This window comes from Schistocerca americana, chromosome 2 (assembly GCF_021461395.2).
Source record: "Schistocerca americana isolate TAMUIC-IGC-003095 chromosome 2, iqSchAmer2.1, whole genome shotgun sequence".
In the NCBI taxonomy this organism is placed as follows: Eukaryota; Metazoa; Arthropoda; class Insecta; order Orthoptera; family Acrididae; genus Schistocerca; species Schistocerca americana.
Window position 1 is genome coordinate 1,042,084,873 of NC_060120.1, and position 12,822 is coordinate 1,042,097,694.

A 12,822-nucleotide genomic window follows, 5' to 3' on the forward strand; every position below is an offset into this window, starting at 1 on the left:
ACACACACACACACACACACACACAGAGTGAGAGAGAGAGAGACTGAAAGTGAAGCGGTTAATTGAAATGTCTTCACAGACACCAAAACTGGTCATCGTGGTGCACGCATAACAACGAGGTACAAATATATACAAATACAGTGTGACACATGTGATAGTAAGATCTTAAAAAATCATATGTAGAAACAAACAGAATTTAACCTTTCGAACTTGCGCTGCAAAAAGTTGGGTCTTGCCTAACAATAAAAAATAATAATAATAGAGAAATATATTTGAAAATATTATACACACATCAAAAAAAGTTTTGCGTCACCCCACTTCCCAGAGCTCCTGAAGACAGACGTTGACTGTGGATATTGTATCACAGACACTGTCCCTTTGACTGTTCAGAGATGTCACTAAACCCGCCCAAAGATGTAAGCAACCGCCTATTAGACGGAGGGAATCCGACAGCCGATCACTTCGTCATTCCACCCGGAAGCAGGTACACGGCTTGTGTTGTCTGTAGTTCAACCATGCCTAGACGATCAATACCGCGGTTCGATCGCTTCCACTCTCGCAGACATACCAATTAGGTTCTGGAAGGTTTCATGGGTAATGGCGGCCCATTCTTCATGGAGTGCTGCACTGAGGAGAGATATCGATGTCGGTCAGTGAGGCCTCGCAGTTGGCGTTCCAAAACTTCCCAAAGGTGTTCTATAGGATTCAGGTCAGGACTCTGTGCAGGCCAGTCCATTACAGGGATTTTATTGTTGTGTGACCACTCCGCCACAGGCTGTGGATTATGAACAGGTGTTCGATGTTGAAAGATGCAGTCGCCATCCTCGAATTACTCTTCAACAGTGGGAAGCAAGAAGGTGCTTATAACATCAATGTAGGCCTGTGCTGTGACAGTGCCACGCAAAACAACAAGGAGTGCAAGTCCCCTCCATAAAACGACCACACCATAACACCACCGCCTCCGAATTTTACTGTTGGCACTACACACGCTGCCAGGCAATGTTCACCGGGCATTCGCCATACCCACACCCTGCCATCGGAACGCCGCATAGTGTACCGTGATTCGTCACTTCACAAAACGTTTTTCCACTGTTCAAACGTTCAATGTTTACGCCCCTTACACCAAGCGAGGCGTCGTTTGGCATTTACCGGCGTTATGTGTGGCATATGAGCAGCCGCTCGACAGTGAAATCCAAGTTTTCTCACCTCCCGCCTAACTGTTATAGTACTTGCACTGGATCTTGATGCAGGTTGGAGTTCCTGCGTGATGGGCTGGATAGATGTCTGCCTCTTACACATTACGGCCCAATTCAACTGTCGCCGGTCTCTATCAGTCAAAAGGCGAGGTCGGCTTGTACGCTTTTGTGATGTACGTGTCCCTTCGCGTTTCCACTTCACTATCGCATTGGAAACAGTGAACCTAGGGATATTTAGGAGTGCGGAAATATCGCGTACAGACGTATGACACAAGTGACACCCAATCACCTGACCACGCTCGAAATTCGTGAGTTCCGCGGAGCACCCCATTCTGCTCTCTCACGATGCCTAATGACTACTGAGGTCGCTGATATGGAGTACCTGAAAGTATGTGGCAGCACAATGCACCTAATATGTAAAACGTATGTTTTTTGGGGACGTCATGATACTTTTGATCACATGCTGTAGTTTTTCGTAGTTTGTCAATGTTGCCAATGTAGAGAAAATGCCTCTGCGAACCCTTACCGGACGCGTACTCTTACCCGACTTTACCCTTTACGTTTTTCTCTTCCTGTTTAAAGTTCCTTTCCTTTACAGACTCTTTTTCCAAACAATTTTCTTAGATTATCTCCTTAAGATGTGCAAAAAAATTTAACCTGCTCTTTTTGGAAAATGTGTATTACAGGCTACAGTGGACGCTTAGTAAACAAGGAGGAGAGAAACTCTTATGGCATAAAAACAAACAGGCTTTCATTCAGTCTCATAGACGAGCCATATCTCCAAAAAAATAATTGTAATAATAATTAAATATAATTTTTGTAAGGTCCTTTTGTATTAATTTTGCTCCTGATTTGATCGTTTTTATTAAAGCATCATCATCTCCAGGCACCTTTCGAATCCTCCCTCGAGTAGTTTCATATACTCCACCGGACATTAAATTCAGATTTTATATGCATCAATTTACAGGAAGATTCGGACCATTATGGATGCTGGTCGTCTGACGTTTTCCCACACTATAAGAGATTACTTCACTGAGGGCTGGAGGTTGACTGTTAGCAGTGTGGACCACACACACTGAGGTGACGAAGGTCACAGGATGCCACTTCATATCGTGTCTGACACTCTTTTGTCAGGTATAGCGCAGGAGCTCGGTGTGACATGGACTCAACACGTCGTCGAAAGTCCACTGTAGGAATAGACATGATGTTTCTAAGGCCGTCCATAATTGCCAGTGCAGGATTTTGTACACGAACTGGTCTCTCGATTATGTCCCATAATTGTTCGATGGGATTCGTGTCGGACGATCTGGGTGGCCAAATCATTCGCTTGAATTGTCCAGAACATTCTTCAAACCAATTGCGCACAATTGTGGGCCGGTGACATGTGGCGCATTTGTTTGGGAATATGGTTTCCAACTAGCTGACCATAATCATTTTTCCTCAATGAACGGATCAGTTGGACTGGAGGGCCCAGCTGATTCAATGTAAACACAGCCTACACCTTTATGAAGCCATCACCGGCTTGTACAGTGCCTTGTTGACAACTTGGGCCAATGGTTTCGTGGTATCTGAGCCACACTCGGATCCTATCATCAGCTGTTACCCACTCGTACCAACTGAAATCGGAGCTGTTCTGATCAGGCCACGGTTTCCAGTCGTCTAGGCTCCAACTGATAGGGTCGCGAGCCCAGGAGCGGTGCTGCATGCAATGTCGTGCTGTTACCACACGCACTCGTCTGCCACCATAGCCCATTAACGGCAAATTCCGCCGCACTGCGTTAACAGATACGTTCGTCGTATGCCCCTTACTGATTTCTGCGATTATTTCACACAGTGTTGCTTGCTTGTTAGGAGGACAACTCCACGCAAACGCCGCTGCTCTCGGACGTTATGTGAAGGCCGTCGGCCACTGCGTTGTCCTTGGTGACAAATAATGCCTGAAATCTCGTACCCTCGGCACACTCCTGACACTGTGGATCTCGGATAACTGAATTCCCTAACGATTTCCGAAACTGAACGTCCCATGCGTCTAGCTCCAAGTACCATTCTGCGTCCAAAGTCTGCCAATCGCTGTCGTGCGGTCATAATGATGTCGTAAATCTTTTCACATGAATCGCCTTAGTAGAGATGACAAATCCGCCAACGCACTGCCCTTTCATACCTTGTGTACGTAACACTACTGTTATACACTACTGGCCATTAAAATTGCTACACCACGAAGATGACGTGCCTCAGACGCGAAATTTAACCAACAGGAAGAAGATGCTGTGATATGCAAATGATTAGCTTTTCAGAGCATTCACACAAGGTTCGTGCCGGTGGCGACACCTATAACGTGCTGATATGAGGAAAGTTTCTAACCGATTACTCATACACAAACAGCAGTTCACCGGCGTTGCCTGGTGAAACGTTGTTGTGATGCCTCGTGTAAGGAGCAGAAATGCGTCCCACCACGTTTCCGACTTTGATAACGGTCGGATTGTAGCCTATCGCGATTGTGGTTTGTCGTATCGCGACATTGCTGCTCGCGTTGGTCTAGATCCAATGACTGTTAGCAGAATATGGAATCGGTGGGTTCAGGAGGGTAATACGGAACGCCGTGCTGGATCCCAACGGCCTCGTATCGCTAGAAGTCGAGATGACAAGCATCTTATCCGCATGGCTGTAGCTGATCGTGCAGCCACGTCTCGATCCCTGAGTCAACAGATGGGGACGTTTACAAGACAATAATCATCTGCACGAACAGTTTGACGTTTGCAGCAGCATGGATTATCAGCTCGGAGACCATGGCTGCTGTTACTCTTGAGGCTGCATCAAAGACAGGAGCGCTTGCGATGGTGTACTCAACGACGAACCTGGGTGCACGAATGGCAAAACGTCATTTCTTTGGATGAATCCAGGTTCTGTTTACAGCATCATGATGGTCGCATCCGTGTTTGGCGACATCTCGGTGAACGCACATTGGAAGCGTGTATTCGTCATCGCCGTACTGGCGTATCACCCGGCGTGATGGTGTGCGTGCTTTGGTTACACGTCTCGGTCACCTCTTGTTCGCATTGACGGCACTTTGAACAGTGGACGTTACATTTCAGATATGTTACAACCCGTGGCAAATGGTTCAAATGGCTATGAGCACTATGGGACTTAACTGCTGAGGTCATCAGTCCCCTAGAACTTAAAACTACTTAAACCGAACTAACCTAAGGACATCACAAACATCTATGCCCGAGACAGGATTCGAACCTGCGACCGTAGCGGTCGCCCGGTTCCAGACTGTAGCCCCTAGAACCGCTCGGCCACGTCGGCCGGCCCGACCCGTGGCTCTACCGTTCATTCGATCCCTGCGAAACCCTAAATTTCAGAAGTATAATGCACGACCGCATGTTGCATGTCCTGTACGTGACTTTCTGGATACAGAACATTCTCCAGATCTCTCACCAATTGAAAACGTCTGGTCGATGGTGGCTGAGCAACTGGCTCGTCACAATACGTCAGTCACTACTCTTGATGAACTGTGGTATCGTGTTGAAGCTGCATGGGCAGCTGTACCTGTACACGCCATCCAAGCTCTGTTTGACTCAATGCCCAGGCGTATCAAGGCCGTTATTACGGCCAGAGGTGGTTGTCCTGGGGACTGATTTCTCAGGATATATGCACCCAAATTGCGTGAAAATGTAATCACATGTCACTTCTAGTATAATATATGTGTCCAATGAATACCCGTTTATCATCTGCATTTCTTATTGGTGTGGCAATTTTAATGGCCAGTAGTGCGTGTGCATATCGCTGTCCCGTGACTTTCGTCACCTCGGTGTATCCAGCAGGGCGGCGGTACGGTAACAGAACGGCTCAAGAGCCGCGAGTGAGCGCAGCGGCGCGGCCCGTGCCCTACCTTTGTGAGTCCCCTGTGGCCCCTAATGGCCCGTAATGGGAGAGTGGAGTGCCGGCTAAACTAGTTGGCAGGCAGGACGCGGCGAGGCGAGGCGAGGGGAGCTGCTCGGGGCGCCCTCTCCCGCGCTGTCACCGTCCCGCAGCCTTCAGCCTTCAGCAGTCGCACGGGGGGCTCTTTACACTGCACGGCACACGGCGCACAGCACCTGGTGCCAACGGTGCGACTCGCGCATCTGCGCCCTGCAAAATCCAGCCACCCCTCACCGGCACGGAGCTGTGCTGTAAAACTAGCATTCCACACTGGCTGACAGGTGAAGTTCATGAAGATTGTACTGTGTTACAGAGTTGCGCAACAAGGCGAAACTTACCATTACCCGTAACTTCAACCACAACGAAACATTCCCAATTGAAAATAACGTAACTCCCAGTTCTCTGAGGCGAGTTAAGAACTTTTATACACAGGCTGAACATACTCTCTTTCCCTGATTACAGAAGTTTGGTTCTAAGGAGCTAAGCTCGATACAGCTATTTACTTGGCTGAAAATGGTAGCTCGTCTCATAAACTTTGTTTTTTGCTCCGTTTGTTGCCCCTAGAGCGTCCAGGTGACACCCAGTTCATCCCCATGCCTTTGCGAGCATCTCTTCCATCACTCCCGCTCGCCGGCCGCTGTGGCCTAGCGTCTCTAGGCGCTTCAGTCGGGAACCACGCGGCTGCTACGGTCGCAGGTTCGAATCCTGCCTCGGGCATGGATGTGTGTGATGTCCTTAGGTTGGTTAGGTTTAAGTAGTTCTAAGTCAAGGGGACTGATGACCTCAGATGTTAAGTCCCACAGTGCAATTTGAACCATCACCCCCTCTATACCGACATCGTACTTGTTCCGTAACAGTACGCACGTCACAAACCGGCGTTATAGCAACTGTGACTACAGGCTTCACAAGAAATATTAACAAAGAAGAAGATATTTTTGCTTACCATGAGTAACAGAATACAGATTGCAGAGTATCTGACCAGTCAACAAAAATATTCAGTGATAAGAACGAAGATACGGACCAAAAGTGGAATAAATTTAAAAATACCGTTCAATATGCCTTAGACAAGTATGTTCCCAGCAAAGCCTTAAGGGATGACGAGGACCCACCGTGGTTTAATAGCCGTGTTAGAAATCAGCTATGTGAACTAGTAAAAAACATTACAGATTCAAGTGAAGTCAAAACCTAATTGACCAACAAAAGGTGAACGAAGCGAAAATGAGCATTAGGAGAGCAACGAGGGAGGCGTTCAATCACTGAAAGTAAAATTTTGTCAATCGATCTCAGCAAAAACCCTAAAATATTTTGGTCTTATGTAAAATCAGTAAGCGATTCGAAATACTCTCTTCATTCACTCAGGGACCATACTGGCTCAGAAACGGAAGACAACAGAGAGAAGGCGAAATACCGAATTCGGTCATCCGAAATAGTCTCACCCCAGAAGATCATAACATGGTCCCTTCTTTCAGTCGTCGTACGAACGCCTGATTGGCAGATACTGACATAATCGATGGCGGAATAGAAAAGCAACTAAAATCACTTAACAGAGGAAAAGCGTCAGGACCAGACGAGATAAGTTTAAGATTCTGCGAAGATTATGCTAAAGGATTTGCTCTCCTTCTCGCAGCAGTTTACGGTAGATCGCTGGAGCAACAAAGGCAAGCGACTGGAAGAAAGCGCACATTCTGGTTTTCATAAAAGATCGTAGAACTGATTCCCGCAATTATAAACCTACATCGTCGAGGTCAATCTGTTGTAGAATTATTAAACATTTTTATGAAGAAGAAGTATGAGGTTTTTGAAGAACGGAAGTCTAAAAAATGGTTCAGGTGCCTCTAAGCACTATGGGACTTAACATATGAGGTTATCAGTCCCCTAGACTTAGAATTACTTAAACATAACTAACCTAAGGACAACACACACATCCATGCTCGAGGCAGGATTCGAACCTGCGACGGTAGCTGTCGCGCGGTTCCGGACTGAAGTGTCTAGAACGGCTCGGCCACAGCGGCCGGCTTTACGAAATTCCCCTCTATGAAACCTAACATGTATACCGCAATCATAAGTCTTGCAAAAAACAGCTCGATCTGTTCCTCCATTAGGTCCATAGTATAGTAAGCTATAGCGCTCAGATTGATACCGCGTTCCTTGACTTCAGGAAGACATCTGAGATCGTCCCGCACTGGCGGTTAGTGAAAAAAAAAATACGAGCTTATCAGGTATCGCTCCAGATTGTCGCCCTAACGGAACAAAATCGACAGACGTAAACGTAATTTTCAGAGTAGCCCAAGACGATGTGATACGACCGTTACTGTAAACAATGGCCGGCCGCGGTGGCCGAGCGGTTTTAGACCCTTCAGTCAGGAACCGCGCGACTGCTACGGTCGCAGGTTCGAATCCGGCTTCGGGCATGGATGTGTGTGATGTCCTTAGGTTGGTTAGGTTTACGTAGTTCTGAGTTCTAGGGGACTGATGACCTCAGATGTTAAGTCCCATAGTGTTCAGAGCCATTTGTGAACAATGTACACGCACAAAAAAAGTTTTGCATCACTTCGGCTCCGGAACGTGCGCAGAATATTGGAATAGAGATCAACATAAACATTATTTCCGCCCTTTTATGGCTCATGATGGCTCTGAGCACTATGGGACTTAACTTCTGAGGTCATCAGTCCCTATGGCTCATGAAAACCACACACTGCATGTTGTACCATCAAACAGCGAGACCTTTACAGGCGGTGGTCCAGACAGCTGTACATACCGGTACCTCTAATAGCGAGTAGCACGTCCTCTTGCATTCATACATGCCTGTGTTCGTCGTGGCATACTATCCACAAGTTCATCAAGGCGCTATTGGTCCGAATTGCCCCACTCCTCGACGGCGATCCGGCGTAGATCCCTCAGAACTGTTGATGGGCCACGTCGTCGATGAACAGCCCTTTTCAGTCTGTCCCAGGCGGGTTCGATAGCGTTCATGTCTGGAGAACATGCTGGCCACTCTAGTCGAGCGATATCGTTATCCTGAAGGAAGTCATTCACAGGATGTGCACGATGGTGGTGCAAATTGTCGTCCATGAAGAAGAATGCCTTGCCAATATGCTGCCAAAATGGTTGCACTATCGATCGGAGGATGGCATTCACGTATCGTACAGACGTTAGGACGCTTTCCATGACCACAAGCGGCGTACGTCCGGCCCCACATAATGTCACCTCAAAAAGGCAGTGAACCTCCACCTTGCTGGGCTCGCTGGACAGTGTGTCTAAGGCGTTCGGCCTGATCGGGTTGCTCCAGACAAGTCTCCGACGATTGTCTGGTTGAAGGCGTATCCGACACTCATTGGTGAAGAGAAAGTGATGCGAATCCTGATCGGTCCATTAGTCATGTTGTTGGGCCCAACTGTCCCTCGCTGCATGGTGTCGTGGTTGCATAGATGGACCTCACCATGGACGTCGAGAGTGAAGTTGAACTATACACAACACGAGCCGTGTACCTCCTTCCTGTTGGAATGACTGGAACTGATCGGGTGTCGGAGCGTCTCTGTCTAATAGGCGCTGCTCATGCATGGTTGTTTACATCTTTGGACGAGTTTAGTGACATCTCTGAACTGTCAAAGAGACTGTGTCTGTGACACAATATCCACCGTCAACGTCTGTCTTCAGGAGTTCTGGGGACCGGCGTGACGCAACACGTTTTTTAATGTGTGTGTATGCAGTAAACGAACTAGTAGAAAGCGTCGGAAGCTCTTTAAAACTGTTCGCAAATGATAGCGTCGTATATAGGGAAGTACCAGCGTCAGAAGACGTTAGCGCTTTGCACAATGGCCCGCGGAGTATGAATGGTGGAGGCTCTGGCAATTGACACTGAGCGTAAATAAATGTAATATATTGCTCACACACAGGAAAAGAAATCCACTACTGTACAGCTACATTATTGATAGTAAATTTCTGGAAGCAATAACCATCATAAAATATCTTGAGTGCTTATCCGGAGCGGCCTTCAGTGGGAAGACCATATAAAACAAATTGTAGGACAAGCAGATGCCTAACCTGCTCATAGGAAGAATCTTTAGAAAATGTCATTCATCCACGAAGGAAGTGGCATATGAGGCGCTTGTTCGACCGATTCTTGAATATTGTTCATCAGTGCGGAATCCTTACTAGGTATGATCGATAGATGAGATACAGAAGATCTAACGAAGAATGGCGCACTTCGTCACGGGATCGTTTTGTCAGTGCTAGAGCCTTACTCAGATGCTCAAACTCCAGTGGCATTCGGTCCAAGAGAGTGGTTGTGTACCATGAGGAGATTTACTATTGAAATTTCGTGAGAACGCTTTCCGGGGAGTGTCGGACAACATATTACTTCCTCCCACACACATCTACCGAAGTGACCACGACAAGAAAAATCGAGAATTAGAACTACAACAAAGGCTTACCGACAATCAATCTTCCGACGCGCCATTCGCGAGTAGAAAAGAGAAGGGCAGATCAGTTAATGGTACCGAAAGTACCCTGCGAGTCACACCGTTAGGTGGCTTGCGGAGTTGGAATTGGACTCAGGTGTACACTGATCAGTCAGACCACTTACCAAATAGCCGGTATGTCCACCTCTGGCGCGGATAACACCAGCGACCCTTCTTTGCGTGGAAGCAATGAGGCCCTGGTAGGCCGCTGGAGGCAGTTGGCACCACACCTGCACAAACAAGTCACCGAATTGCCGTAAATTCCGGGGAGAGGAGTGTTGAGCTCTGAGCCCACGTTCAATCAAATTCCAGATGTATTCGGTCGGGTCCAGATCTGGGGGATTGGGGGCCAGAACACCAACTACAGCTCGTCACTGTGTTCCTCGAAACACTCCCTCACACCCCTGGCCTTGTGAAATGGCGCAACATTTTTTTGAAAAAGTCTCTGTCATGACCGTCATGAAGGGATGTACGTTGTCTGCTACCAGCGTACGCCACTCCTTGGCCGTCATGGTACCTCGCACAAGCTGCTCTGGACCCAAGGATGCCCAAGTGATTGTTCCCCAGAAGATAATGGAGCCGTACCCGCAGTACAGGTGTCAAGGAGCTGTTTACCTGGAAGACGACGGATTCGCACCCTCCCATCGGCATGGTGAAGAAGGTATGGGGATTGATCAGACCACGCAACGGTCTGCCAATGCGCCAGTGTCCAGTTCCGATGGTCGCATGCCCATTTCAGTCGTTGTTGCCTATGCCGTCGTGGTAAGATTGGCACATGCGTGGGTCGTCGGCTGCAGAGGCCCATCCTTAGCAGTTTTCGGTGCTCTGTGTGTTGAGACACACTTGTACTCTGCCCAGCATTAAAGTCTGATGTTAGTTCCGTCACAGTTCGCCGCCTGTCCTGTTTTACCAGTCTGCACAGCCTACGGCGTCCGACATCTGTAATGAGAGGTGTCCGCCCAACCCCATGAAGTTTCGGCGTGGTTTCACATTGGTTTCGCCACTTGTTGAAGTCACTCACCACATCACTGCTCGAACGCACGACAAGTCGTGCAGTTTCCGAAATGCTCGTTCCGAGCCTCCCGACGACCAGAATCTGCCCTCGGTCAGACTCAGACAGATTCTACACACGCAGAGCACGCTCACTGATACTACAAGCACAATGGATATTATGTCGAATCGCTTCTACCGATCCACCTGTCCAATAAGGTTTCAGCCGAGAACTGGCGAACAGATAATACCCTGTGTGGTTGTGCTCTATCTTGTTGAAGCAGAAGCCATGGATGAAATTCCTGAAACTGAGGGGGAAACTAAAGTTCCAGCGTGTTGCTCTAATGATAGGTTCAATGATTAAAAAAGCGGTACCACAATTGTGTTGCGTTACGCTACACCACAAATTCACTTTCTGGCTGTTCAGTATTTGTTGTACTGCCATGTGTGGGTTATCCGACCTTCAGATACGGGCATTACGCCTGTTTACTTTCTCGAAGATGTGAAAAGTCGATTCATTGGAAAAACAAATTTTATTCATCATTTTACTTGAGAGAAGATAAAATTCTTAGTCATCATCCCGTGCAAACAACCTTTATCGTTGAGTGGCGTTGTTGGCAAGCATGGTTGCCATCTTCAAATCTTTATAAAAAGTTATTATATGTCTCCTATACAAACTGTACAAGTACTCTCTCTAAAACATTGCCAGACATGTAAGGGACGAGATGGACTATCGGCAAGTAGTAATTAGAGCCACTGTATACTGAATAATTTCGCCAAATGTTCATGTAACACGCCACACACTACTGTGCACTTCTTTTCAGCCAGGGGATCACGTTCGATTCCATAGGAATGATTGTGCCCAAGATCGCGATATAACCCAGGACAGAAAGAAGGTCAACATCGGTGGTATTACCGTATGTCTTTTTTTTTTACTAAAGGTCTAGGGGATTTCAGCTAATAGTGCAGCTATCATCACTGCACAATATATAATCATGTAGACTCAACGTAACATATCCAAATATAATTTAGGTATGTACAAGCGTTAGCCCATTAGTGGGCTTATTGTTCAAACGACATGTTCGTTGATTGTGAAGTGTCATTTAGAATTTACACATCAAGCCACGTACAAGCGTTGCAGCATTAGTCCCGTTAATGGGCTGATATTTGTACATGGCAGTTACATTGGAAGAGATGTTATTATAGTTACGTTCAGTCTACAAGATTACCTATAGCGCACTGATGATAGTTACAGTGTTGGCTGAAATGTAGATCAGCAATATTGAGACAATGACATTACGACCGATGCTGACCTCCTTTCCGTCCTGAAACTTTATTAAGGTAGTCCTCGCCTACTTAAATTCATTTCAGCATGTTCCTAGAAAACTCAGCACGATTGGGCCTATCATCTGAGTGCACTCTTGCGTGAGTTGCACTTTCTATGCAAGAAAATTAAGCCGTTGGTGCAAAATCTACACCACAGTGCTCTGAGGTATGCCTGTTTCTCTGGAAATACGAAACTTCGATTTTCCGCGGACTGCTGTCAAACGCTGTAGGCACAGTATCAACAGGTCAGTCGCTTCTTGCCTCGTCACCAACACCGCCAGTCTCTTAAACTTTTCTTACCATCATTTAATGCTCTTCACGTCTGGCGGATCTCGACCATAGGCGCTGCGGAACTGTAGCTGAACTGTAATAGGCGGGCGTGACTCCTGAAACCACAGAACACTTCGAGCCTTCTTCTGCGCAAACACCGTTGTGACAGCCGCAGTCGTAAATGACGCTACCTAGCCCGCCCGGCTAGCCACGCGGTCTAACGCGCTGCTTCCCAAGCGGGAAGGCGTGCTGGTGTACGGCACGAATCCGCCCGGCGGATTAATGTCGAGGTCCGGTGTGCCAGCCATCCTGTGGATGATTTTTAAGGCACTCTTCCATCTACCTCAGCGAATGCGGGCTGGTTCCCCTTATTCCGCCTCAGTTACACTATGTCGGTGATTGCTGCCCAAACACTGTCTTCACGAACATCATAATTACTCTACCACGCCGGCCGAAGTGGCCGTGCGGTTAAAGGCGCTGCAGTCTGGAACCGCAAGACCGCTACGGTCGCAGGTTCGAATCCTGCCCCGGGCATGGATGTTTGTGATGTCCTTAGGTTAGTTAGGTTTAACTAGTTCTAAGTTCTAGGGGACTAATAACCTCAGCAGTTGAGTCCCATAGTGCTCAGAGCCATTTGAACCATTTTACTCTACCACGCA